General features: G+C 52.9%; 1 long non-coding RNA gene across 1 annotated transcript; it reads left to right on the forward strand.

The window, feature by feature from the left end:
• Positions 1–418: 418 nt before the first annotated feature.
• Positions 419–18,881, forward strand: LOC141277874 (uncharacterized). Its single transcript, XR_012329743.1, has 3 exons — positions 419–945; positions 10,245–10,308; positions 17,172–18,881. It is a non-coding gene; the product is annotated as an uncharacterized lncRNA (long non-coding RNA).
• The last annotated feature ends 8,602 nt before the right edge of the window (positions 18,882–27,483 follow it).

Here is a 27,483-nt window from a genome sequence, read left to right on the forward strand (position 1 = left end):
CGGCGCCGTTCCGCCCGCGCTCAGCGCCCTCTTCGCAAGCACGAACTAGCTGTGGGCACCGGCTCTCTCGTAGGAGGGCGCGCCGGGGGCAAGGTGAGTGGCCAGAGCCAGGGAATGGGAGGAGGAGCTGTCTGCCTGCACCCCAACTCTGCCCTGGGTGTCTCCAAGAGCGGGCTCGCCGGCCTGCAGCCCGGAGGTTGGGCGATTCCAAGATCAGGACGGTGGAGCGGCTGTGTTTTTAACCTGGGTCACCAGAAAGGCCCTAACCCTCCTCCCTAAGCCCAGATCCAATATGAAACACACACGCGCAACGCCCTGTGAAATGGCATTAAAAATACACATACTGGCTTGTGATGCTTTGTGATACAATTCGTCAGAGCTGGCGCAGAGCGCGATGTATAGCACACAGTAGGCCCCAAGTAAATGGCGGCTGTGACGGTTCCGGCCTCCGACGCGGCTCTTTGGACACCCGGGCTCCCCCAGTCGGCTTTCCGCGGGAATCGGAGGCGCGCAGTAACCAGCGCCTTGCCCCTCCGCCTGGGGATGCGCAGCCGGCCCCGGAAGGGCTGGGGCCTGTGCCCGCGCCCCCAGTCTCTGGGCTAAAGAAAAGGGAGTCACCGGCACAGACTCGAGTGCCGCAGTGGGGCACGAGCCCAAGCAAAGCAAGAATCCGTTTTCAGCATTCACACCTCGTGTACACCCGGGCACTGCCTGGGCCAACGCCCTTCGTAACCAGGAGCGCCCCCAGGCCCCGCGGCGCGGGCGCGGCGGGGGGAGGGCGCAAACAGGACGCCCGGGGCTGGCCGAGGTCGGCGAGAAAGACGGCAGGAGGCCCGCGGCCGTGACCCCTGGTCTGCGCTGAGACTCGAGTGGGGCGCGTTGCGAGGCCGGGAGGCCATTTTGAGAGCTCGAGGAGCGGCGGCAAGATGGCTGCGTGGGCACGAGGTAGGTCGCGGCGCCGCGGCGGCACTGCCGACCCCCTCCTCGCGCTCGCCCTGCCGCGGGCCCACAGAAGCGGAACGCGCGTCGAGCGCGCCCGGCCCCGCAGTGTCTCGGCCGCCGTCCGTCCCGGGCAGGCCCTCAGGGTATTAATTACCCCCGGGGAGGGTGCCTTGCGAGAGAACGGCCGCCGTCTTCCTTCCCACCTCCCTACCGGACCCTCCGTCGCGGCTGCCCGCGCACCCCCCCAGGCCGCCAAGTGAGCTCCTGGCCGGAGACGAGGAGCCCTAAGGTGCGCGTCGCGGCGGCGGAAAAAGAGGCTTCCGGTCCGAGCCCTCCTCACTTACCTGCCTGAGGCAGGGGCGGAGACGGCCTTCCTCTCGGCCTGAGGGGGTGCAGCCGGGCTTGAGCGGGCCGGGCTGAAGAATGTCGTTATTTTGGAGCCCGGAACCGCAGGCGCTTTGCACTCTTTCCTTATTTCCGGGGAATGTCAGGCGCATGGTTAATGCCCGCTTTTTCTTGAAACCGCGAGGCCCGAATGGCGAGCAGAGCGGAGCCACCCTTCCCGGGACTGTGTGTTCCGGAGCGCAGTGATAGCGGGGGCCGAGGAACAGAGAGCCCCGCCGATGGGGGCGGCGGTCTAGCGAGGGCCTCCGCGTCGCCGCTGTGGTTGGGGGCAGGCCTAGAGGCTCCGTTCGCATCCTCTTAGGCTGCTTCGGGTCCATTGCTTCCTCCGCTGGCCCGGTGGAGCAACTTTGAGTTCGCCCGCTCCAGGCCCCCGCCCAAAGGTCAGAGCTGTGTCTGTTATGTGGCCTCGGCCCCGCCCCCTCCACCAGGTTGAATAATTTAAGCTCAGTCGCTGTTGTTCTAATTAACGCAGTTGACCCACCGCTACCCTAAAGCAGGTTCCACGCGTGTGCATTTGTACAGACCGACCAAGGACCTCCAGTAACGTTAGTTGTGTTTGAGTCCTGCTTTGTGCCAGGCCCGCTGCTAAGCACTTCATGTGCATTAGGGCCTCAGCTTGATAAGTAGGGTGATGATTCCCTCTTTGTGATTTTGGCCATAGCTAGGATGCGACAGAGCCGGGGCCAGGATGTAGATTCAGAGCTGTCTGCCCCAAAGCCTGAGTTCTTACCCACAGGCTCAGCACTTGCATACATACAACAGACACATGGATTCATCTGTTGTGTCTCATCTCTCAAACAAGCACCAAGCCTGTCCTGAATCCAAGCCCCCATCCCCACATCACATATGAGGGCTCACATATGAGGACTCTCCTGTCACCTCATCCCCAACCTCCTAGCCTAAAGCTCTGGCCTAAAACAGATGTTCTGATTTAATATTGTGGTTGTTCTGAGCCTCCCGGCAGCCAAGACAAAGAAGAAAGTATGATGGTTTATAACCTTGTTCCAAAAAGGAAGCTCATCAGGATTTTTAGAGATATGAACATTTTTTCCCTCCATAAGACTTATAGAAAATTTAAAGCTTGGTGATTATGTAGGTCAACTGCTTATGTCACAGATGAGGAACAGCCCAGAGAGATTAAGTAATTTTCCCCAAGGTCATGAAGTTAGCTAGCAGAGCAAGGAATGGGACTCAGGGCTCCTGATTCCCAGTCCAGTTTCCAACCTCTCAGGAGCGGGCTTTAGTGGGCTTCTCAACAATGGTTTAGTTGTTTTTAGTGACCCCTCAATTCCCCACTATAAACTCCTCAGACCTGTGTGCTGTCTTCTTCTTTCCTTTGCCCCAGTTCCTAATGCTAGGCTGGGCTCACCATTGTGGGTGTCTGTAAATATCTGGTAAATGAGTGAGTGGATCTCTCTCTTAAAGACTAAAGCTCTGTGCTGCGGAGATAGGGGTGGTGGTGGAGAGATGTTCTGGTTTCAGTCCTCTGGAGGGACTTTGTTTTTTGAATGTTACGTTCCTGAGCCCATGAATTCCCTAGACCTCTCTCTTTGGGCAAATGGTGTGAACTGGGTAGTGTATTTCCCCTTTTGGCAGTCGTCCAGCTCCTGACCGTTCTATCACATTGTTGGACCTAACGGGAAGGGGTTATTTTTCTCTTATTTTTATTTATTTGTTTTATTTTATTTTTTGGTTTGGCCGTGCTGCGTGGCACGTGAGATCTTAGTCCCCTGACCAGGGATCGAACCCATGCCCCCTGCAGTGGAAGCGTGAAGTCCTAACGACTGGACAACCAAGGAATTCCCTGGGTCATTTCTCTCTCGAAGGGACATGTTGTCAGTGAGACCTACAAGTCCCTTTATGTGAACTAAGGAGGGTTTCCCGATGGCCTCAGCACAGCTGCCGTGAGGCCGGGTAGATCCATTCTTTTGTCCTCTTTGGGTAGAGAGCCCCCCTTTCTGTGCCTTCCCAGGTTTAGTTCCTGTGGCTTAAGTACAAGTCATAGAATGTGGCTCATCAGATCCCCAGAACTTATACAGATTAGCAGATTTTCATGCTTCCCAAAAGGTAACCTTGGAACCCCTGGCATGATAACTGTCAGTGCTGAATAAATTTGGTGAGCCTGCCATAGACCAGATTCTCTGGAAATTTGTACTGGAAACTTGTCACCCCTGGTGTGTGGGGAGGAGGTCTGCTTCTTGGTGAGCAGCCCCTATTGACAGAAATGCTGCAACAGATCCTAGCCAAATCCTGACCATCGTCTTTGGGCAGGCTCTGCCCAGGCAAAACAGGGTGGAGAACTGAGGCCAGTTTACAGCTAAAGCCCCAGCTCTGGAAGAAAAACAGGGTTCAGCTCCCCAGGTTAGTTACTGTCTACAAGGATTAAAGGCCCCAAATAATGTCTGGCCTCTCCCCTCCTCCGTGCCAAGGGAAGACATGTAAATACAGCCGCACGCCAGCTTAGGCAGTAGATGTGTGTAAATCGAATTTAGCAAATCAGATCATGGTTTAAATGCACTATTTAAAGCAGTCCTGCAGTGAAGCCTTTTACAAAGGGAATAATCATTTTGTGATGCTAATCATCAGCCTCCAATCTATCTCCTTTGTAAGTTCAGATGTTGGTGCACTGGGTGTTCTGAAATTGGGGCGCTCTTGTGTAGGGCCCGGGTGATGGCTGTCTGTCTTCTTTTTCTGACCTCTCATTTTAAATGGGTGCATGTCCTTGTTCTCACTGGGGGCCTCAGGATGCTCGTCACTTAGTCTGATAGTTCTCGTCCATCCCACTCATCTTTTTATAATCGGATAGAGCCCACCATTCAGCTGCTCCTGGCTCCTTTTCTGAGATTTTCACCCTTCCTGGGGGGAGATATAAGCCCTGCTGTTCTCAGGGTATTAGAACCAACTCCCTCTCTGAACTGAACCTTCTTTTGTTTCCCTGAGCTTCTGGTATCTCTGGTGCTGATCATAAAGAAGATCTTAGAGTTGACGGGACGCACACCGGCCTCTGAATTTAGTAGGTGAATTAAATGCAGGCACCCACTTGCTGAGTAGGCACTGTCCAAAATATTCTCCCCATTCACAGCGAAATAACTGAGGCCTAGATGTTAAAGTGACTTTTCCCACAAGTTAAAATCGGGACTCAAAGGAGAACGTGTCTCCTAATTGCTATAAAAGTGTTTTATACACTGAGCCACAGTGCCTTTCTTTGCAGAGAAAATATAATCAGAGACCATCTGGGTGGGAGAGGAAGAGAATGAAGGGAAAGAGATGGATCAGAGTGGAATAAAGGAAGTGGGCAGGAAGCTGGGGGCCGCAAGGAGCCTGACCTTGCTTAGCTCACAGGCCCTGATATAGTGTCTTTGTCAATGCTGCCACTATTGGCGCGTTCCTCGGTAATTATGACTGTGTGTTGGCATGGCGACTCGGAGTAAGAAGACTAGAAGCACTGGGTAAATGCACGACTTGTTCTTGCCTTCTAAAGCAGAGAGGAGCTTTTGTGGGTAGTTCCTCCAGGGAGCCGTGGTAGAAAAATCACCAGACCCAGTGCTGGAGTGTGCGTATTTACAACCCTCAGGAGCCAGGGGGCCCTGCTCAGGGGTGGCACACACAGAGGTCTTCATCGAGCCTGGCCTCCCGTGCAGAGACCTCCCAGAACCTCCCTTCTGTTCCTTTCTGTTGGTCTTTGTTCCGGAGCTTGTGATGTCAAGTATATCAGTTTCTGTTCCTCTCCACGTTGTCTATTTCAACTAGGTTTAAGTTGCAGTCCCCCTGAATTTGATTTATCATAAAATGATCTATTTCATAGGCCACGAGTATTTATCAGGAGGCTGAAAGGAAAGGCTGATGGGCCCAGCTGTTGGGATGGAGTTTGGGGCCTCCGTTTTTACACTGGAGCCCTCTCCTTAGATACTTGGGTCACATCCTCATCCAAAAATGGGGGACGTTGCTGGAGTCAAGAGTTGCGCTGTCCAGTATGCTAACCACCGTTGGTCTCGTGAGCTGTAGTCAGTGCAACATGCCGAAATGATAATACTGGGTTAAAATATATTATTAAAATTAGTTTTACCTCTTCTTACTTTTTGGTGTGGCTTCTAGAAAATTTTAAAGTGATACATGTCGCTCATATTTTCATTGAGCTAAACTAGAGAATCGAGACCTCTTCCAGCCCCAATGTTCAGTAACTAATCCTGATCTACCCCTGGAAGGTCTCTGGTGACAGAGAGTTCTGTGCATGGAAAAGCCAGGCTGGAGGCTAGTACAGCTTCTTAAATGGGGGTCACCTGCCTCAGTCCTTTGAGGCAGAAGGCCTGAATCCACAGGCAGCATCAAGTTTTTCAGCTTTTAGGGTGGGAGGAAGAAAGCCAGTGGGTAGCCCCCAGAAGAGTCTTTGCTTGCAGCTTTCGTAGTGCCCTGTGGAGTTTGTATGGGCACAGATGTAGATGACAGGAGGGTTGTCCCAGGGGTGGAACGTGTCCCCGCAGTTCCTGACCTCGAAGTGATTTCATCGTCTCCCAGATGTGTGGAAACCACAGGGCATGAGAAGGCAGCCGTGCATCCCAGGTTCGTGCCAAACCCACTTAAAGCAGGTTTCCTTTGGCCCGAGGGCTCCTCACTGCCCCTCTCCTGGCTGCCCCTCCTCCCCTGAGTCTCTGCTGCTCTCTGTGAGCTAAAGCTTCTGGGATGCGCCTTGGCTCAGAGCCAGCGTCTTCTTGGAGAAGCCTCCTGCCCTGGCTCCTTGCCAAGCCTCGGGTCTTCAGAGAGAGTTTCTGGGGAGGCGCTGGGCTCATCCTGCTGTCAGAGGGCAGAGAGGCCTTCTCACCTCGGAGGACTCCTGGCTGTGGGTCCAGCCTTGCTCGCAATCACCTCCCCATCTCAGAACTTCAGTTTCCTACCCTGGACTGGGTTAAGGGCCTCTGAGCTCCAGTAACCCTTGAGATTATGAAAAGAAGGCTCCTCACATGAGCCGGGGAGGTGAGAAATTGGCAGACAGGAAATCATAATGAGTCATGGTAATGGTGACAGGAACCATTTATTGAGCACTTATGTGTGCCAAGTTCAGCGCTAACGCTTTGCATACTTTACCTCCTTTAAGGCCTGTCTCTTGGGGAGCAGAAAGAGTAATAAAAGTAATCTAGGCTCTGCCCTTCTTTTCTAAGCCAGATGCCATTGGGGTGATTGCATGGGGTATGTTTCAGAAGCTACAGCCCTTGGGTAGGTAGCATCTGAGTCCCCTGTGAGTCCTCATCTCCTAAGGAGTCAGCCTGGGCTTTGGGAAGCAGCAGGAGCTCATTTGGGTTGCTAGAGGATGGCTCTCTAGTGTCTCCTGCTTTGGACTCGCAATATACTTGGATGATCCGGGTAGGAAGGCTGAGTGCTAGGCCCCTGGGAGCCTTGGTGAGATGCTCAGAGGAGTGAGAAGCATCCCACCCACTCCTAGCTTTCTCCTAATTGTCAGTGTGGTCCATAGCCTGGCTGTGCTTCAGTCTGTAAAGTCAGGGGTTGATTCAAGCCCACCAGTCTGCCCATGGTGCCAAGGGATTGCACCTGCCTGGGACGAGGTTGAACCTCCGCCTTCTGCAATGTTACATCCCCTGAGGTAGCATTCTGTCTTTCGGAGAAGGCAAAGGTCTCCAAGTCCTCTGTCTAATCTCATCTGGTCCTTAAACAGAGAACATTAGACCTTCTTCCTGATTCGCCCAGTTTGGTGGCACAGGACGGGAGAGGTGGTGCGTGCCTCTGAGGGCGTGTCATTTCCTTGGGGAGTGCTGGGAGGCTGGGAGTAGAAAGAGGGAGGCCTCCAGTTTACAGCCACCCCTCCCTTTGTGCCTGCAGCTTCCTTTAAGCCATGTTTAGTTGTTTCTAGTTCGCTCTTCTCTCTTCTGCTGTTGGATCTTAGGCTTCAAGATCATGGTGGAAATCAACTATACTTCAGGCAAAAAAAGAAAAGATCATGGCGGTGTGAGGAAGTGCGTGTGGCTCAGTGGGTGGCGGGGTCTGTGTGACCTAGTTCAGGCCCCTGGGACACACTATTTCACCTCTCTCTCTGAGCCCGTTTTCTCATCTGCAGACTTGGGGGTAGTAATACTTACCTTGTGGCACTCAAGAAGTGTCAGTTTGCATCCCCCACCTGCCACCTTGGAATGGGTATGTGTGTGTTGGGGGTAGGCGGGGGCTGAGCACGAGTGAGCCAGCACGAGTGAGCCAGCACGGCTCTGCTGCGGGGGACCATCTCACTGGTGGGCCACACATCTGTAATGAGTGAAGGCACAGGGGAGGCGGCGATCGGGCTCAGCTCTCTGTCAGGCACTCTACAATAAGTCATGGTGTTTACTGACTGCTTCGGCTCCCAGCTCCGAGGTCCAGAGAGAGCCCCAGAAGAAGCCCTGACCTGTTCCTTGACCGCTTGGAGCAGAAACCAGCCTAAGAAGGCACACATTTGAGGTGCGCAAAGCTTGACTCAGGCCATGGGAGTTAAGAGAGCAGGACTTTGTGTGGGGTGGAGTCGTCAGAGCAGCCTCATTGTACCCCCAAATGTCTTCTAGGCTGAGGAGGGGGGAGGACTCCCTGAACAGAGGTTCAAAGGTGGGCATGAGTCCTACAGGACTGAGTTAGAGATTTAGGTATGAAGAGCAGGTCAGATGGTGGCGGCCAAGAACAGTGGCGATGGAGGGCAGGCTAGGGGAACTGGTCCCGTTACCATGTGCAAGATGGGTGTGGGTTGCTGCCAGGCCAGCCTGAGTCGAGTAGACACATCACATCCACCGTGGGCCTCTCACCGCTGTTGGCTCTTGGCCTGGATTTCAGTACCTCCAGGGCTGTGCCGTGGAACCATCCCAGTTTGTAAGGGAACCGTGAAGGTCAGAAATTGGAAGTCTTCCCATACCAGATTGTATTTTTTCTACTGCATTCATTTATTCATTCAGCTTTCATTGAACACTATGTGTCAGGCTCTAGGCAATGCCTTGGGGGTACAAAGAAGAAAACCACCACATCCCTTGCCCAGCACTTTAAAGCTTGTATAATACAGAATTTCATCTATCTATTCAGAACGGGAAGGCTAGGCCCCTGGCGGGGGGTGTTGGATTAGCGGACACTGGGGGTATGACATTTCTCACCCATTTGCGGCTTCCTGGCTTTCCTGCCTCTCTACATACCACAAGAGCCTGGTAGAGCTGGGTCAGAGGCCATTTCATGCTTTGCCCTTGGTGACCTTAAGCTGCCATTTAGCCCGGGCTAGAACTTTTTTTTTTTTTTTTTTTGGCTGCGTTGGGTCTTCCTTGCTGCCCGCGGGCTTTCTCTAGTTGCAGCAAGCAGGGGCTACTCTTCGTTGTGGTGTGCGGGCTTCTCATTACAGTGGCTTCTCATTGCGGAGCACAGGCTCTAGGCGCACGGGCTTCAGTAGTTGTGGCTCCTGGCTCTAGAGCACAGGCTTAGTAGTTGTGGCATCCGGACTTAGTTGCTCTGCGGCATGTGGGATCTTCCCGGACCAGGGCTCGAACCCATGTCCCCTGCATTGGCAGGTGGATTCTTAACCACTGCGCCACCAGGGAAGCCTGGGCTAGAACTTTAGTTTTCCAGATTCCATTGGTTCTTTATAGAACTGTGACCTCTCAATTGCCTTTTCTTCATTTAAGAAACAACTTTGGGGCTTCCCTGGTGGCACAGTGGTTGAGAGTCCACCTGCCGATGCAGGGGACACGGTTTTGTGCCCCGGTCCGGGAAGATCCCACATGCTGCGGAGCGGCTGGGCCCATGAGCCATGGCCGCTGATTTGCATTTGAGTGGTAAGGAACGTCTTAAATGCAATCAATTGATAAATTACCTCTGAGTGAATTCATATACAGTAGGTTTCTCCTCAGAAGAAATCCAACACTGTTTGGGGCCTCAAGGCCAGAATTCTCTCCTGGTTCTGCTCAGACTGGTTGGGAGGTGAGCCAGCATGTAAGTTAGCAACGGTGGGCGCCCAGATGCCTTCTCTCAACACATCTGGCGTTTGAAAGAGTCATCCATTTAGCCACTAGGTTGGAGCCCACCCTATAAATGCATCCACCAGCTCTAAAGCCCAAACTACAGGATCTCATTCTCTCACTTGCCCCCCAGGAGGGGAAAGGCCAAACAGGTTTCATCTTATTGTTGTTATTACTGTTCTGGTGATTTTCTTGTTGAGGTCAATGCGTGTATATGTTTAGAAAGATAAAACGCTAGGAGTTACATGGCATTTGTGGTCAAAGTACTTGTCAGAGATGTAGGAGGGACCATGTCACTTCCCGCTGCATGGAAGGTGGTTCCAGATCTTTGAATGGAGTCCCAGGTCAGTTGGAGACTCTCGGGGAAGTATCCTCCCCGCAGCTTCTGTATGGACAGGCCAACTGTTGCTGGTGGGCAAGATGAGCATGTGTGAGACAGGCTTTCCTCTGTGGACAAGTAAGAGGCAGGTAGTGGGATGCAGAGCACTGCTGGACTCCGCTTCTGAAACCTTCCATCTTTCCTTCCCTGAGAAACTCCAGAGAGGTTGGTGAGAGTGATTTCTCAGGAAGATGCAGTATGTTCTGCCTTCTGTGAGGGACAGGACAGTGGATGTCCAGCTGCTGACAAGGAGTAGGCCTTCCCCACACTGGGTGGCCTCTCGCCCTTCTAGCTTCCTGTGCATGGCTCTCTTAGAGGCAGTTTGAATGAGTCTCATATGCACAGAGACTGGCCTTGGGTTTAAATTTGGTAGCCAGTTGACAGCACACACTTTAGCCTCGAAGCCACATGGTTGATGTTTCCTCCAGGACAAAGTACACGCAGAGACACCCCTGTGCTAGTCCCTGACGCCTCTTCAGAGAAGAAGCCAGGAGCACGGCTGTCCCATTTCCCATTCTCTTCTAGTCTCATGTTCCTTCTGTCCTCTCCAGGACGTGCTCCAAAGTCAGAAGACAGGGAAAGGAGAAGCAGGAGCCCTGGTGGAAGAGTTTGAAGGTGGGTCCTGGCCTGATACAAGCCACAGGCCGTGTGTGTGTGTGTGTGTGTGTGTGTGTGTGTGTGTGTGTGTGTGTGTGTGTGTGTGTGTGTGTGTGTGTGTGTGTTCACAGGTCATTCCAGCGGCTACTTTGACCTGTCTACACAATGAGCTCTCCAGTTTGGACAGGAAATTTAAAAAGGGAAAGTACACCCAATAGTTCTTGGAGCCAGTTGCCTATTAGGTTGGCTCATATGAAATTTCTTTTTTATAGATCAAAAACAGTCAAATATTGGTGATTTTGTATGATTCAACCTAATACATTTCCACTGCTCTGGGCCAGTGGAGAGGGAGCCATTCATTCTCCTTTAGTCTCAGAAGCACATTTTAAAGAGTCTTTGAGATTTTTACCATTTGTATTCCTCTTCATCCTGCATACCCTTCTCAGAATTATTTTAACTGCAGGAAGAAATCACCCCGACCTGTGGATTCTACTGTAAGAGAAAACTACCCCAGCAAGGCTCCACTTTGCCCCAGCTTCAAGACATGTCTCAAAGTGCAGGACAATCGAGATGACTTTCAAACACCTTTTCTTTCTGTATCAAAAAAATCCTTCAGGGCAGCTCAGATAACCCTGACTAAGGGCTAAGACCAGTTCCAAACCTTTCTGTCTCAGGAGGCATTTGCTTCCATCTGGACGCCTGGAATGGTGTTGTACTTCACCTCCCGCATAGCTGATAGCTGTCCTGGGAGAGAGCGGGGGAGGAGGTTGTTGGAGAGCTGGCGTGCAGCCTCTCCATAACCTTTCAGCCACCCTGGTGCTGGGCGACCAGCGGCGTGGGCTTTTGACTGAATGCACTCGCAGTCCTGCATTCATTATGCCATTGTCAGCGTGTGTGTCTGGGGCTGCCTCTGGGTGTGTGTGTTTCTTTTTGTGTCTGCGTGTCAGTGTCAGGCTGTGCGTGTCTGTTTACGTCGGCCTGTCTAGGCGGGCTCAGTGCGACAAGGAGCTGGGGGCTGTTGGTAGGAGGGAGGGCATTTCAAAGCCCCAGATCTCCCCCTCAGGAATCTCGGGGGATTTATATATTTTATATATATTTACATGTGTGTTATAGATAGATAGATGATAGATAGATAGATAGAGATGTCTATCTGTCTGTATATATAGGGTTTTTGTGTGTGTGCTGCTCACTGTGTAGGGCTGCATGCGAGTGTCTGGCCAGGTGTGGTGTAAGCAGCCAGGGGCCGGGTGAGCCCCATCTGCCGAGAGCTTACAGACTTGCCTTCCCACCTGCCCACCCGCCGTCCATGGGGAGCCTGTCCCTTCGAAGCTCACGGTCTCCTCTCTAATTTATTAGCTAGGAAGGAGGAGAAAATGAAATGTTGCCTGAAGACAATGGCCGAGACAGCAGGTCCCACCCTGCACAGCCGCCAGCACCTCTCCCCTCATCCCTGTCTCCTCCTCTGCAGTCAGGATCTGTACATTACATTGCTCAGTCAGCAGTAAGGGGAGAAAGAACCCCCAAACCAAGCTATAAAAAACACATTGGCCGTGGACATGCAGGGGTAGCTATAGGCTGTTGAAGGTAGGAGAGGGCAATAAGGCGAAGATTTGAGCTGGACTTTGTATCTGCTGGCCCAGTGGATACAAGGCCCCTCATCCACTCTGGGGTCCCCCACCTCTGAGTCCCGGGACTTCTCCCCGCTGCCAGACAGTCAGGGGAGGGGAGAGGGGCCCAAGGCAGCTGCAGGGGCTGTGTTAGTAAACACTTTGCTGGGTTCCCATTTTCTTCATCACCCCACCCTTCTCCACTCCTGATGCCCCATTACACACACTGCCCCCCCCCAGCATCCCTTTTTCTGTGGCCTGCACAATGAGCTCATTGTCCTGGGTGTGATTTGAATAAGGGATCGGCAGGCCTGTTCCCAGCATTGTCCGAGGGGCTGGGAAAAACCCCAGCGCAGGCAGGAGGACCAGACCAGACAGAGACAGATGCCTAAATTAGCAACAAAGCTTTGTGCACGTCCCCCGGACAAGGGCTCGCCTTGTTTGCGTGGACTCGAGGGTGTGGAGCTGGCCGGCTGCTCGCATGTCTCCCCATGTTAATTAGTTTTGCATGCATGTCTGAGAAGGTGCCAGGGGAGATGTGTTTGCCTTTCCCCGGGAGGGGGACCTGTTTGTGGCTGTGGAGCTGAGCTGGGTTGGGCCTACCTGGGGAGCCAGGCTCTGAGCCTGGGTGGGAATCTTGGCTCCCCCATCCTGCTCTTCTGTCTCTCTGTCGTTTTAGGGGGACTTGGCTTTGCTCCCCATGCCTTCTCTACTGCTACCCCACCACGTCTGAAAGTTGGTTAGCTCTGACTACAGGGAACTCACTGGCTTCCACCCAGACCCGGGCCAGTGCCTGTCCATCTGGCAGTCTGTCTCCCACGACACAGGGCCCCCCGGGACCAGGCAGCAGAAGCGGCCAGTCTGGGCTCTCCTCCGTCCCCAAGCCAGATGGCCAGTCTGCTTATCGAATTACGGCCTCCCCTGGCCCCAGACCCCCGCCGCCCACAGTTGGGCCAGGATCTTGTTTGGGATATGACGGAGAAGCCCTCTTTTAGGCCCTCGAAGGGGCCTGGCCCTGAGCAGGAAAGGGGTCTGGTAGACAGGGCATGAGCATGTCCTTGTCACTGGCTTGCTGCCTGACCTCAGGGAGGCCAGTGCATCGAACACCTGAGTCTCAATGTTCTCACTGGCAAAACAAGTGAGTGGCACTTCAGGAATCTCCTGGTTCCTTCCACCTCGAAAAGTCTGTGATGGTTGTGGTCATTTGAAACCTGTGTTGGTTTAGCACTCACTGATTGAGCATAACGACGGGAATGGGACCAGTGAATTCTGGCCAGGGGTGGAGCAGGGGTTAGAGGAAGGATTTTATCGCTGTTGGCACTGGAGTGTGGGCCTCTGTTTTCGGAGCCGGTAGAGGATTAGGAGCTGGCAGAGCCCCTCTTCCCAGGTCCTCACAGAACCCAGCCCCAGCGGCCCAAGCCCTCCTCCTCCTGCCCCTACCCTGCAGTGGTGGGAGGCAGGCCCTGGCTCGGCAGAAGGGAGCTTGGCAGTGGCGGCAAATGGGAAGCTGGAGTGAGAGCAGCTGCTGGCCAAGGCCCTGGGTGTGTCCCGGTCGCCCCCTGCAGGCCCTGGCATGGGGGACAGGGCTGGGAAGGGGCTGGGTGCCTGCCGAACTGGGCCTCCGGATAGCTTTCTGGGTCGTGCCTTCAGAGTTTCCAGCTCTGTACAGCCCCTCACAGTAATGCGGGAAGGCCAGGGAGCAGGGGTGTGGAGCATGGCTCCTCCTGTTCAGGTACAGGAGTCTTAGGATCCAGCGACCAGAGGGTCTGGCTTCATGGCCCTTCCCTAGCCTTTCCCCCACCCTGCCCCACTGGCCCTGCCCTCTCATCACAGCTTCTTAGTAATTGAAAGTCTAAGCCTGGGACACTCACAGTCCAAAAAGCCCTGTGCCAAAGCCTCCAGTTCCTTCCCGTTGGGTCTTTATGGACCTATTCATATCATTTCTTACAGACCTGGTGAGTCTATGCAGACAGAAGGGAACTTCTTTTCCTGTGTTTGTGTTTTAAATATTTTGGGATGGCTTTGGTTCAGGAAGTGCCGGGGTTTTAGGGAAGAGCTTTAAACACCCAGATTCCTTCTCTTGTCCCTTCTTTGCCAGCCTCCCCCATCCCTGGTGCTCCCTCCTGCTCTCTCTTATGTTGTGTGGGATGCATCTTGCTCTGGAGTCGGGCAGCTGATTGGAGGGACCCACAGAGAGCCTCTGGGATTACCCTCAGCAGGCGCTCAGTCCTGGCAGGGGAGGCCCTGGGCTCCAGCCCGTCCCCACCCCCAGTGCACTCACTCACTTCCTACCCCTCTCCCTGTCTCCTAGGCTGCTCCATCTGGGGATCTGGAGGGGAAGTCAGAAGCTAAATGAGGAAGAGTATAGAGGTTAGAACTCATGGTGGGAACAGAGAGCAGGGTCCACAGTACCGGTGAGGGGAGAGAAGCAAGGTAGGCAGGGCCTTGGGAGAGCTGCCCACTGCCCTCCCTGCCCCTTCCCATCCTCCCTCCTGGATTTTAGCTGCCTCAGCTGTAGCCCTGAGCTCCTTAATCTGGTGAGCAGTGTGGTGCTCCGGGGAGGGCTGGCAGAGGCTTTAGGAGGTGACAGGGGATCTTGGGAGTCTCACTCTGCTAACCAAGCATCGCACAAAGCCAGGGAATCACATTCCAAGCATGGCTCCCCATTCCAAGGCTGGACCAGCATGGGTGGTACCCAGTGGAGGGCTGGGGCACTGGCCCTGCGTGCAGCTGGAGTGACCTTTTTCTTTGTTCCTCAGGAGGAAAGCTCCCAAGGTTTAGGCTCTCTAGCCCTATCTGCTTACTGTTTGGTAGCTGTCCCCACCCTTACCCCAGCCCCCAAATCCTCTGGCTTCCTATCCCAGTTAGGAGAAGCCATGTATACACTGCAGGTATTCCTTCTCCTGGTTAGCCAGGAAAATGCTGTCAGGGCTGGTCAGGGGGTAGGGAGTTTGTTCTAGAACTAATCAAATGTGCTGGGCAGTATGCCTCCCCTGCTTACACTGAGCCCTGAGAGAACCCTGGGGAGGTAAGAAAATGAGGTGGGGATGCTAGGCACAAGCCCAGGTGCTTCAGAGCCTTCCAGCCCACCAGGATGGGGATGTCCCAGACCTGGGACCTTGGCTGGAGAGGAGGGACAAGGCAGAGGCCCAGATCGGAGTTCTGCTTCTGACCACCATACAACAGACCCCTGAATATCTGAGAGCCTTTTAACCATCATCTGTAAAATGGGAACAATAATCCCTACCTCCCTATGGAGTTGCTAAACACTAAATAGGGCTCATTTTCCTTCCCATTTTCCCTTAGGTATGGGGCAGGTATGAAGGAGTTGAGCTTCTCAAGGTTGGTTGATATAGCTATGATTTGGAGGATGAGGACAGCGGTGACATGCAGAATATTTAACCATGGGCACTGGCCAGTCAAATGGCAGCTGGCCGAAATCAGCAGCCCAGGGAGGAGGGCACAGCTGGGCTGAAAGGAGTTCATTTGTCTTTGTGTCTTTCTGTTCCATCACGTGTCTGTTCATCAGCGAGCACACAGACTTCCCTCGAGGGCAGTTCCTGACGAGGTTGCAGGACGCAGGATCCCTGATCTCCTTTGCATTTTGAGCAGGTCAGGTCTGCCTGGCATGGGGCACCCTGCTCCACCTGGCAGAGGACCCAGCAGCAAAGGGCAGTGAGCCGAAGTCCTTCCTAGCTCCAGGCCCTGCCCTGGCTACAGCTGTGCCATCAGGCTCTGTGGGGACAAGCTTCGCCTGGGGGCTTTCACCCTCCTTACACCCACACAAGCTGCTCTTCCTCCCTGGCCCTTCTTAAAAGCACTGGGGGTGAGGACTAGGGACCTGTCCATGTTCTGATCCATCTCCTCATGCCTCTGTTTCCTCATCAGTCAGGGGAGGTTCGTGGTCCCCACTGACTGGCTGTGGAGGATTGGGAGTGTGGTGATGGCGTTGGTGTGGAGCCCCGTTCTGTCATCAAGGAAGGCTTCTGGCCCCATGGCGGCGTCTGCCCCAGCCCCAGGCTTCCCGAAGCCACCGCTTGACACATGGTGTGTTCTGCCAACAGTAGCTTCTTCTACCTGATCCTTCTGTGTGCCTCGCTGGGTGAAATCCCTGCCTTTGAGGGCTCAGAATAGCCCGGTAGAGTGACAAATTGCATAGGAAGACACAGCCCTACCTAGCTGGAAGTCAGAGACTTGGACTTCCTTCTGGTCTTGAGTGAACCCCCTCCCTTTCTGGACCTGGAAAAGGAGCATTGGCTAGGATGGCATCTAAGGTCCCTTTTAGCTGTGACATTTTATAATCTGGAAGTTTTTCCTGCTTTTTCTCTTCTGCTACCTACCAGTAACCCGCACCCCCAGCCCTCTGGCTCACAGGAAACCCAACCAGCATGGTCTCCTTCAAGTTGCCCTGGGATGCAGGGAGGCATTTCTGCACCCAGAGGCTACAGAAATGAAAACCCAGCTCACTGCTGGCAAGTGACTGTGAGGCTGGGACATGACCTGGCCTGGGGCGAGACTTTGGCGAGAGAGAGCCCAAGCCTTAGCTGAGTTTGTTCCCGGCTTCTGATCTGGAGCCTTCTCTTCCGTTTCCATGTGCTCTGGCTAGTCTTTGTCCTGTGGCTTGGTTTGCCACCAGGTGACCGTCACGATGGGTTTGCATTGTTCGCCTTGGGACTTGCCCTCTCCTACTTCCCTTGGCCAGGCTCTTCGAACTCAGAAGATCCAGGCCCCGAGAAGCAATCCACAGGGGAAATGCTACTTCTCAGTGCCTAGCCCCCCTCCCTGGGACGCCCAGCCAGGTGACTCTGCCACCAGTACAGCTGACACAAGTGCAGGCCACAGAATCAGGTGGACATGGGCTCAGGTCCTTGTTAACCAGAGCTAGCCCTTAACCTCTCCGAGCCTCTGTTTTCCCATTTCTAAAATGAGGATTGCTCATATTCATATATTTCTCATGAAGTTGCAGCGAGACCTAGCAATGATATAGGTAAAGTTCCTTGAAAATGTAAGGTCGGTCTGTCTTACCTTCTCATCCAAGCTGAGCCTTCAAAGGCCACAGACATAAACCATTGTCTTTCCTCGCCTCTCGCCTTTGAGTTTCAGCCTGCTCTGCTGAGGAGGTTCGGAGACAACCTCAAGCAAGCTCCTCCCCCCTAGCCCCAGGGAGCAGAAATACCTACTTTCCGCCCTAATAATACCTGAATGAGATTTATAGGACATCTCCCTCCCCAGAGTGCAGAACTCCCTCTCACATATTATTTCTCTTATCTTTAGATTGTCCTGTGAAGTGTGATGGGACAGCCTCTTTTCACCTTCTCTGAAAATGGAGGCAGGAGGAACTGTGGGTCTTGCCAAGGTCACAGGATTGGAATACAGAGCCATGCCGCTCCAGGACACTCAGGATCATCAGAAAGGGAAGACACAGCAGACACTGACCTGAGGCTGCAGCAGTCAGGGGCCAGGACGGAGGAGGAGGGCTGGGGCAGAGGGCACGGTGCAGGCTCCACTCCCATTCCTACTCCTGTGGGACTTGGCAGGGGACCTGGGGAAACATGCCCCAACCCGTCCTGCAGAGGTCTTTGCCTTTGACCTGTTGGCCGCCATTTTGGGCCTTGTCACATCGTGTTCCTCTTCCGTCCAAGCTGCTCTAACCTGGCCTCCAGCAAACAGAAGCTCTTCGCCATCCACATCCCCACCCCAGAGGACCGAGGGCTGCACGCTGGGAGATTGCCAAAGCAAGGGGCTCCAGCCTCCCAGGAGTTAAGGACTCGCTCTCCGCAGCTGTCCTCCCCTTGGTGCTCCTCCTTCTCCCTCCTCCTGCTCGCGGCAGGCAGGGCCCGGACCTGGGAGCCGTGCCGCTGTGCTGTTGCCAGGGGAGCCGGGAGCCAGATCTGAGCTATGCAGGGAAAAGGCCCGGCCTGTCAAACTGTCTGAGATGAACCGCCGCCGTCCCCATGCAGCTGGGCTCAGACGTGTCTCAGCTCTTGTTCTGTGCCTGAGAATGGCGAAGCCCAGTGAGGTTCAAGGGCAAACTCACTATTCATTAGTCAGGGGTTCTTGACGTCCGTCTCTCCCAGGGATGGGTTCCCCCCCCCCCCACCGCCGCCTCCCTTTTTCTCTCCCTCCTGTAATACATTCCTGGGTGCCTTTGGTGAGGACTGCACACCCTCCTGCTCCTGCCCCACTCTTCTCCAAAAGCCCCTGAATAAACTCCCCCCAAGGGGACCAGGCAGGGCAGAGACAATGGCTGCAGGAAACCATTCAGGCGGGACTCCAGCCATGCTGGCCCGCCCTCCACTCCCAGTGCCCCTGTGGGCCCCACTCCCCTCTGACTCAGGGCACCCCTGGACTACTAGCCCACATAGGCCTGGATAGGACAGAGCCACTGGGCACTGCCCTCAGGACTACAGGTCAGTCCGGTGCTACTCGGTGGGCTCCTTGGATGCCTCCATGGCCTGTATCTCACATCTTGGCTATCTTGGTGCCTTTCTCTACCATCATGTTTCTATTCTAAGACACTCTCAAACACTGTTGGTTGGAAAGTGTGAAGTGTAAAGGACACATATACTTGGTTACAAACAAATTGCACTGCTAGAAATTTACTATGTGGTTAACATGCAAAAGTTCCCAAAGAAGAATGTACAAGAATGTTCATCAGAGCATTTCTTTTTTAAGAATGTAAAGAAATTGAAATGAACCTATGGTCCATTCATACTGTGAAATACCATGCAGCTACAAAAATTAATGTGGTAGGTCTCTATATATTAGCTGATATGGAAGGCTGGCCAGTATATATTGTTGGGTGAATAGAATAAATCGCAGAACAGGCAATAGAATATGATCTTATTTGTGTGTATTCAAAAGTCGTAAGTATGCTTATATATGAAGAGATTCTGGAAGTATGTATTAAAGGGCTACTCTGGGGAGTGGGAAGGGATGAATGCACTCTTCCATTTTTTTTCCACTTTTATTGAGAAATGTAAAGAGGCTATTTAATAGAGTAGGCTTAACTTCTATTAACCAACTTGGAGTAGGAGCTCCAAGAGAATGGTGGTGAAGTTGTAAGAAAAAACATCCCAAAAACTATGCCACTGGCCATTTTCAGGCCAAACAATCACATGTCATCGTCATGGCTGTTATTGTTGTTAATTAAAAGCCTACCAAGTGCCAGACTTAGTACTTTGGGGTCTGGCTTAGGTGGGTATCATTATTCCAGTTTCCCCATGCTGAAGAGTAGTTGACTGGCTTGTCCAAGTTCCTCAGCAGGGATTGGGTTGTTAGGGGGGATCCCAATTCCACTGAGGGTAGACACGTTGCCCCTTCGCTTTCAAGAGCTGCCTTTTTAGGGTGGGGGCCTTGGAAGCCCCAGTCATGCGGACCCCCGACACCCACCTGGTCATGTGGTGGAGGGGGGGCATTGCCCCCTTCTGCCGCTTCCCAATAGAGGTCTCATTGTGTTGGGGGCCATTGGGCTTGGGCCAGCAGGAGGAGTGGGCAGGGCTGTGAAAGGCCTTATTTGCATAAGCAGCGTGTGTCCTGAGAGAGATATCACCACACGGAATGTAGAGCGCTTGCCTTCCCTGTTTACTTCACCCCAGAAAAAGTAAATGGCCTAGCAAGTGTCTCTGAGGAACAATACGAGGCGCTAGGAGTGGGAGGCATGGGTCTGGCTACCCAGGAGGCAGGCCAGGACCTTGCCACTGCCACCGGTGGAGCTCTCCATTGGGCCCCTGATGGGCCTGGCTGGGGTGGGGGGAAAAGATGCCATGGATCTGGATCAAGCAGCCACCCAGAGGGCCCTGGGAAATCCGTGGGATAGCAGGATGGTCCCTGGGGCCTGAGCGGCACCTACAGTCAACCCAAATCAGCTGTGGAGCCTGCAGAGAGAGCAGGAAAGAATTAAAAGTGGACCACATGCAGAGGGCTGCAGTGACTCCTCATAACTTTATAGGCTGTCGATATTATCGTTATATCCATTTTACAGATGACACTGAGGCCCAGAAAAGTTAATTTATAGGTCCCAAGTCACACAGCTAGTAAGTACCAGAACTGAGATTCAAAACCACATCTCTCGGACCTCAAGTCTGTTACTCCAAACCCCAAAGAGATCCTGTTTGGCTTGGCCACTTAGAGGAGGTCCCCAAAGCTGCAACCCCTCCTTGCCTACCCCTATACATAGAGTTATTAACCCCTCCTCTGCAAGGTCACCTCCTCAAATGGTTCCTTGCCTGGGGTCCTCCCCCAATTTTACCTAATGCCATCTATCTCCTGCAGTATGCCTGGCCCTGGACTGGGCAGTGGAGTGGTGGGGAGGAAGATTGTAGAGACTTTGGTTAGTATAGCCTCTCCTCGGAGTTGTCCAGGGTCAGTATGGTGGTCCGGATGGACTTCCTGGGGGTGGTGGCCTTGAGGCAAAGATATAGCCCAGCTGGTCAAGACAAGCGTGAGTGAGCATTGGAGAGTGGGGGCTGGGGACTGGGGAAGGCCCAGGGCTTCCACCTGGTGGGAAATGGGAAGTGGGAGTGGGTGGGGTCAGAGGGTCTAAATGCTGCAGCTTCCCAGTCCCCGGGCTGCAGGTCACCTACAGTTCTGCAGATTCTGCTTCTCCCCTGACCTGAAGGGGCCTTACAGGAAGATGAGGGCACTCCTGGGCTTGCCCCAGTGCTTCCCAGAGTCTGGCCTGATGAGGACCTCAGGGAAAGCTGAAGCTGCAGAAGCAGAAGTGGGAGAGCAGGGATCTCACTCAGGCAGCTGGAATCATTGGGACTTTTCCAAGGCCAGTGGGTGCCCCTGGATGGTCCTGCGGGAGGACAAGGGCAAGTTCTGAGAGAGAGGCCTCTTCCCATCCTGTTAGCCTCACCTCCCTGTTCCCAGCCCACAACAAATAAAGTTTCTTTGTAAAGCCTTCCATGTCTCTGGTCAGTTTTCTGGGAGGAGGACATGGGTGCGGAAAGTAAGATTTATCCACTAGCAAAGACAATTCATGGTGTGTCAGGTGTGGTGGATCCCTGGTATGGATGGGAAGAGTGGAACAAGAAGCCTCCCAAGGCCTTGGAAAGTCTGTCTTCCTGACCTGGGCTAGGGTCCTTCGGGATGAAGGCCATTGGCTGGTCCAAGGCCTGCCTCTAGCCTTGAGGATGGCAATCTTAGGTGTACTGCCCTCAGAAGAGGGGCTCTGGAGGTTCTGGATTTTGAGACAGCTCCCAAGCTCCTCCTGAACCTCCATCAGTGTCTTCTCATTTAATCCTCACAATGACACACACCGTGCCCCCACCATAAGACTTAATCCCATTTTACAGACTAGGAAACAGAGGTTTCAGAGAGGCTAAGAAATATGCAAAGACACGCAGCTAGGAAGCAATGGAGCTGAGCTCCAGATCTCATTTCTGTAACCAGAATGGGATGCAAGGTTTTGTAAATCTGAAAGCCCTTGACAAGGTTCTCCATGTATGTGCAAAATCACAGCATTCCTTTTCACAAGGCCCTTGGACTTTCTTGTGCCAGGCACTGTTCTAAGTGCTTGTTCATGTCCTCAATCATGGTTTAATCCCCAGACATCCCTATGCAAAACTGGGCATTACCTTAATTCCTATTTAACCAACGGGGAGAGTGAGGCAGAGGTAGCTGGTGGGTGCGGGTGTGGGTGTAGCCAGGATGCTGGCACAACCACACCTGTCCAGATGCCAGGCACTCACCCACTGCCCACGCTGCCTCCCTAAAGGCCTGGTGCCCCACCAGCCTCGCCCTGCCGCACAACCCCAGTGAAACGTCTCTCATCCCCGCACCACAGCGGCTGGGGCTACGTACGGCCCCTGGCGACGCGGCGGGGTCTGCATCGCCGTCCGGCAGGCGGCGCTGCCTGGGGCGCCCGGCTCCCCCCGCGGGCCGCGCTCCGCCGGGCAGCAGGCTCTGGCCCCAGGGCCCCGGGAGGAGCCAGGACCCCGGGCGGGAGGGAGAAGACTGAGGGCCGCGCGGCACAAAGAGCTTTTTATTTAAATTTGTTTAGAGTTTCGCGAATTTGCATGAAAAATGTGTGAGAAAAGCCAGCTCCGGTGACCTCATCCGCACCTGCCATTAACGTTCAATTAGCTGCTGAATAGCGGCCGCCGACGCGACGTGCAGAGAATCCGGCCGGCCCCGCGCAGCTACGGCTACGGGCCGGGTCCAGGATGGGGTGGGAGTGGAGGGCGGGGGCGCCGGGCCCCGGCCTACTCCTGCTGGCGGGAGACCCACGGCCTAGTTCGCGCCCCTCCTCTCTGAGGGGACGCGGGGACCCCACAACCCTTGAGTCCGAGGCCGTTTGGGGCGCACCTGGGCCCAAGGGCACCTGGAGATGCCAAGCTCCCTCCCGGCGCCGAGGAGGGCGGGCTCGCCACCTCCCCCGAACGAGAGGTGGAAGGATGAGCCCCCGTCCGAGCTCAGATGGGTTCCCTCGCCACCTTCCGGACAAAGTGTCAAGTACAAGTTCAAGTTCAGGGCCGGGGCCGGGGGGCGCCAAGCCTTCCCCGGTCGCCTTTGTTCTTCAAGATAATCGCTCCCAAGTCCCCTCCGAGCGGGACCCGGCAGACGCCCCCGCCCCGCCCCACCGGGCCCCGCAGGAGCCGCCTCCTCCCGCCCGCGCGGCGCCTGTCCCCTGGTCCCGGCGCCCCCGCTCGGGGCCACCGAAGGGTCTGGGGGCTCGGGGAGGGGGGAGGCGCGATCCGAGTCCGTGGGAGCCTCCCCAGCCCCGCAGTCCCAGCAGCACACCGAGCTTGGTCGGACGGATGCTCGCGCTGAGGTAAGAAGCCTTGGCGGGGTTCGCCTGCATCCCTTGTGCCCCGCCCCCGCCCCGGACTCTGCGACCCACAGGAACAGGGCAGGGCAGCCCCGCCGGGCCTCGGGGGTGGGGGCGCTGCCCCTCCAGGGCTCTGAGGGGTACCAGGCCTGGGGCGGGGGGCACAGAGGGCAAGGGCGCCCTGTGTCTGCCCGGTGAAGTCGCCGGCCTTTCCCAAGGGCGTCTAGCTTATCCATCTCTCATCGGGTTAGCCTCTTGGTCTCCACTTCTGCGCGGCTAGTTCTGGCTCTGGCTCTTCTTTGCTTTCTCTCAGATTCTGCTGGAGGGGCCCCCAGTTAGAGTCTAGTTCCCCAGGCCCTGAAGCTCGGTCTGGAGAGCTGGAGGGGTGTGTGTGTGTGTGTAGCTCAGCTCTAGAGAGAATCAGCTGTGGACATTCCCTCCCCCATCTCCAGCACCTAAATTAAGGTCCTGGGCCAAATGGTGGTAGCTGGGGTGGGGTGGAGTGGGCTGTGACTTAGTGGCAGTGCAGGGGCCATAAGGTATCCTCCTTGTTGCAGGTAGAACCTCTTGCTGTTCCTGCTGTGCCTGGTTCCTGGATTCTGTGTGGGGACAGGTATTAGCTTGTACCTCACCCTGCCATCACACTGCCAGGCTGAAAGGGTATAGAAGGCTTCTTCTGAGTGGCCCAAACCTTGCCCCGCATTCCTGCCTTTCACTGTCAGATAGATGCTCACTCTGAGATTGTTTACGTACTCGTGCTTTACACACAGTTCTAACGTCCATGATATTTGGTTTCTAAATTCACAGCATCTTAGAAGTAGAAAAAATACAAAGGGGGAGATGGGCTTTTTCCTGAAGCAACACTGCTCCCCTTCTGTGTTCCTTCCCTTCTTCTTCTGTGTACTCCCCAGAGTTCTTACTTCAGGAATTTTAGTCATGATGAAGTATCTGCCTCTGAGTACACTCCTTCCCATCTTCACCTGGCCAAACTTTAGCAAGTGTTTCCTCCTCTAGGAGATCTGCCCAGATTTCCCCCACATCTCTCCCTCTCTTAACATCTTCAGCTGCACTGCCAAGTGCTTAGTACATGATAAGTGAAATAGTTTCTGGATGGATTAATAAAAAAATCAAATACACATAAATTTAGAAAGCATTGAGGATTGAGGGTCTTTTTTTGTTTTCTTTTTAATAAACATTGGTTCAAACTGAGATATCTCCCAGGGACTCCTTCCCTCTGTTCTATTACATACAAGGTCTCATTCACAAGCAAGAATTAGCAGGAAAAGGCTAGGTCCATGTACTCTGTTAAAAAGAAAGGAGAAAAATTCTACACAAATTGCTTTAAAATTTAAAAAAGAAGAAATACCAGAAGGGAGCCCCTCAGCCTCTGTAAGCCTTTCCCTCTCCATCTGGCTGGGTCCTCTGAGGGCCTGGAGGGGCTGAGGTTTCATGTGCTCCATCAAATCCCCGGCCTTCCTGCAAGGCCTCAGCGGGGCCACCAGGAAGTTGACTAAAAATGGAGACTGTGACCTACCTAGTGCATGTCTTTATGCTCCCGATGATTCATCACTGACATGGCTCCTAGAGGAGCCTAGGAAGATGTTTACATCTTTTTAAAAAGGGAAATGGAAACGTTTTTCCTGCAAAACCATCTGTAAAGGCTGCTCTAGACCCTTCCTCTTCCTCATGAGAACTTCTGACCTGAATCTAGTCTGATTCTCCTTGGGTTATTGTGACATCTTGGATAAACCTTTTTTTTTTTTTTTTTGTCCCAGTAGCCAAGATTCCCAACTCATGGTTGGGTAGAATGAGGAACTTTAAGGCAGAAGTTTGCAAAGGGCAGTGTAAATACTACTCTGATATAGAGGGAGAAAATAATAATTTATAATTTATATATATGACCTCATTTAGTCCTCCCAACTAAAGGAGATGGGTCTTGTTATAAGCCCCTTTTATATAAGAGGAAACTGAGGTGCGAAGTAAACTGTCTTCAGTGTCACATCTAGAAAGCAGTCCAGGTGGGCTTAGAACTTAGGCAGGCTGTTTTAGATTCACTGTGCTTGACTACCAACATTTGAGCTTTATTTCTGAGCTAGTCACTGAAAATGCCTCCCAAATCACATTTCACATGGATTCTCTTGCTTTCCCTATCACACAGAGACAGAAAGTAGGTCTTACAGGGTGGGGATGAACAGCTCAACCTTTGGAATCTTGTGTTTAAACCCTGGCTCTCTCTCTTACAAATTATTGATATGTGACTTTTGCCAATTCTCCATTTCCTCATCTGTAAAATGGGCTTGTAAATCGATCTCAAGGGCTTGTTGTAAGGATAAAATAAGATGTTGTGCTTAGTCCAGTGCCTGAGACGTTATAAATGTATCCAAGAGTGAAAGCCATGATTATTTTAACAGCAGTCATCTTTAATGACAATGTTACCGTCACTTGGCATTTTTGAAAAACAACACTCACGCCCCTCAGAAAACACTGTCAAGAATTGGTCTCCACGTGCTTTAACCAAACATCTGAGGAGGTGCCCGGAGTGTGGTAGGACAGCTGCTCCATTCTGTACGAGATAACCCAGACCCCCAGATGGTCACATGGATCCCTGCTGTCTTTGAAGGTGATGAAGTAAACACAGACCCTTACAATCTTGTCCCTCCTGGAGCCTAACCCCTTACAGGGATGTGTGTGTGCGTGTGTGTGTGTGTGTGTGTCAGGGGGTGTTGGAAGAAGGACCTTGTAGATAACTGAGAGAATTAAAGGCTAAGACAGAAGACTACTAAGGAGAGAAATCTGAGATGAACAGTTCTGTTTTTTCTTTCTTAACTTTAAAATCTGGCCATTGGCTCTCCATGAGGAAAATAAGACTAGACCCTGCTACAGAAGCTGATCTGATCAGTGGGACACTTCTTCCTCTTTTCATTGAGTTAATAGTTATTTATTGAGTGCTTGTTCTGCACCAGGCATTGTTTTTAGGCACTAGGGATACAGAACAAAACAGAATAACCCCTGCCCTAGGGGAGCTGACGTGTGTGTGTACGTGTGTGTGTGTGTGTGTGTGCGTGTGTGTATGTAGAGAGAGAGAGAGAGAGAGAGAGGGAGGGAGAAAATGTCAATAGTTTTGTGCAGTACGGCCCTGATTGCCTCTGAGCAGGATCCCTCTTGGTGGGGATAGATCAACTGGGCCTCCCTCCCTCACTCACCCTTTAAAGCCAAGGGCACATGTTTTCACACAGCTGTTTCTGCCTATGGGTGGAACTGAGGAGAGAGAAAGGGAGAGAGAGATGACTCAACTTCCATATCAGAAAATGAGTAACGGACTGAGGCAGAGACTGAGGCACTTTTCCTCGGGAAAAGTGCTCATCAAGCAGGCAACACGCAGGTGTTCTGCCCTCCTCCATCCCATTCCTGGGCTTCTGGGACCCAGGGAATGCTAAGATCCTGACAGTGGTGCAGGGACAGAAATGGTGACAATCAGTGGAGGAAACCAAGAGGACTGGGAAGGTGTGAGGCTGCATCCAGGGTCTGGGCAGATCATATTAACAGCTTGCCCGTGCCAGCATGCTTCTGAATGCATTACATACATGAAGATTAGCTCAGTTACCCTTCACCAGGAGCCTGTGAGATAGGTATCATTATTGATCTCTGTTTCAGAGATGAGGATACTGAGGCACAGAGAGACTAAGTAAAGTGTCCCAAGGCCACATAGCTGGTAAATAGCAGATCTGCGTCAGATTTAAACCCAGGCAGCTTGGATCCACCAACTCCACTACCAAATTGTTTTTGTTTTTTTCTTTGGTAGGAATGTAAATTGGAATACTTTTTCCCCATTTTAATTAATTAATTTATTTATTTTAATTAATTTTTACTGGAGTATAGTTGCTTTACAATGTTGTGTTAGTTTCTACTGTACAGCAAAATAAACCAGCTATACACATACGTATATCCTCTCTTTTTTGGATTTCCTCCCCCTTTAGGTCCACAGTGCATTAAGTAGAGTTCCCTGTGCTATACAGTATGTTCTCATTAGTTATCTATTTTACCAGATTGTTTATCAAAGGACCATGTTTCAGAAAGAAATGTTCATTCCCTTAGGGAGAAACCAAGTGTCCTCAGAAGTCTGCAGGAATTCCTTGTGCTGCCCTCTCTCACATTTCTTGTAGCCTCAGGTTAGAGATGTTAAGGAGTCTTCTTTTATAACCCTCCCCTCTTGGCAGTTGAGGAAACTGAAGACGCAGAGGGACTTCCCCCAAGGTCACTGTCAAAGTGGACATCAGAACTGTAGTCTCTTGGTACAGCTCAGCCCACTCACTGCCTTGCTGGCGCTGCATGTCAAGGTCTTGGGGTGAAGAGCTGCTTCCCTTACTGCAGCCTCTTCAAGGTCAGAGAAAGCTCAGTCCTTTCATCACAAGCCCAGAGAGAGGATGAGAGATGATCAGGAAGGGGTGGGCTTCCCCCACGGCAGGCTCCATCTGGAGTGCTGCCTTGTCCTACTCCACAGTGAGCCTTGCTGCTGTGAGGAGGAAGCTGAGGTAGGGGGTGGGCCCTTGGAAGAGCCAACATACACCAAGGCCAGTAGGTAAAGGAGTCTGTCTTCTAGCCTGAAGCCTTCTGGTCAGAACTTGACATTCAGTAGCCTTCACTTTACATCAGTCACTGGGATGGTGATAAGGAGGATGCCAGGCTACTGAGATATTCCTAGCTTTTCCAGGAGGTAGAGATTGTATGAACAACCAACAAAAATATGTCATTTGTTTTATTTATTTATTTATTTATTTATGGCTGTGCTGGGTCTTCGTTGCTGTGTGCGGG

This window comes from Tursiops truncatus, chromosome 2 (assembly GCF_011762595.2).
Source record: "Tursiops truncatus isolate mTurTru1 chromosome 2, mTurTru1.mat.Y, whole genome shotgun sequence".
Classification (NCBI taxonomy): domain Eukaryota; kingdom Metazoa; phylum Chordata; class Mammalia; order Artiodactyla; family Delphinidae; genus Tursiops; species Tursiops truncatus.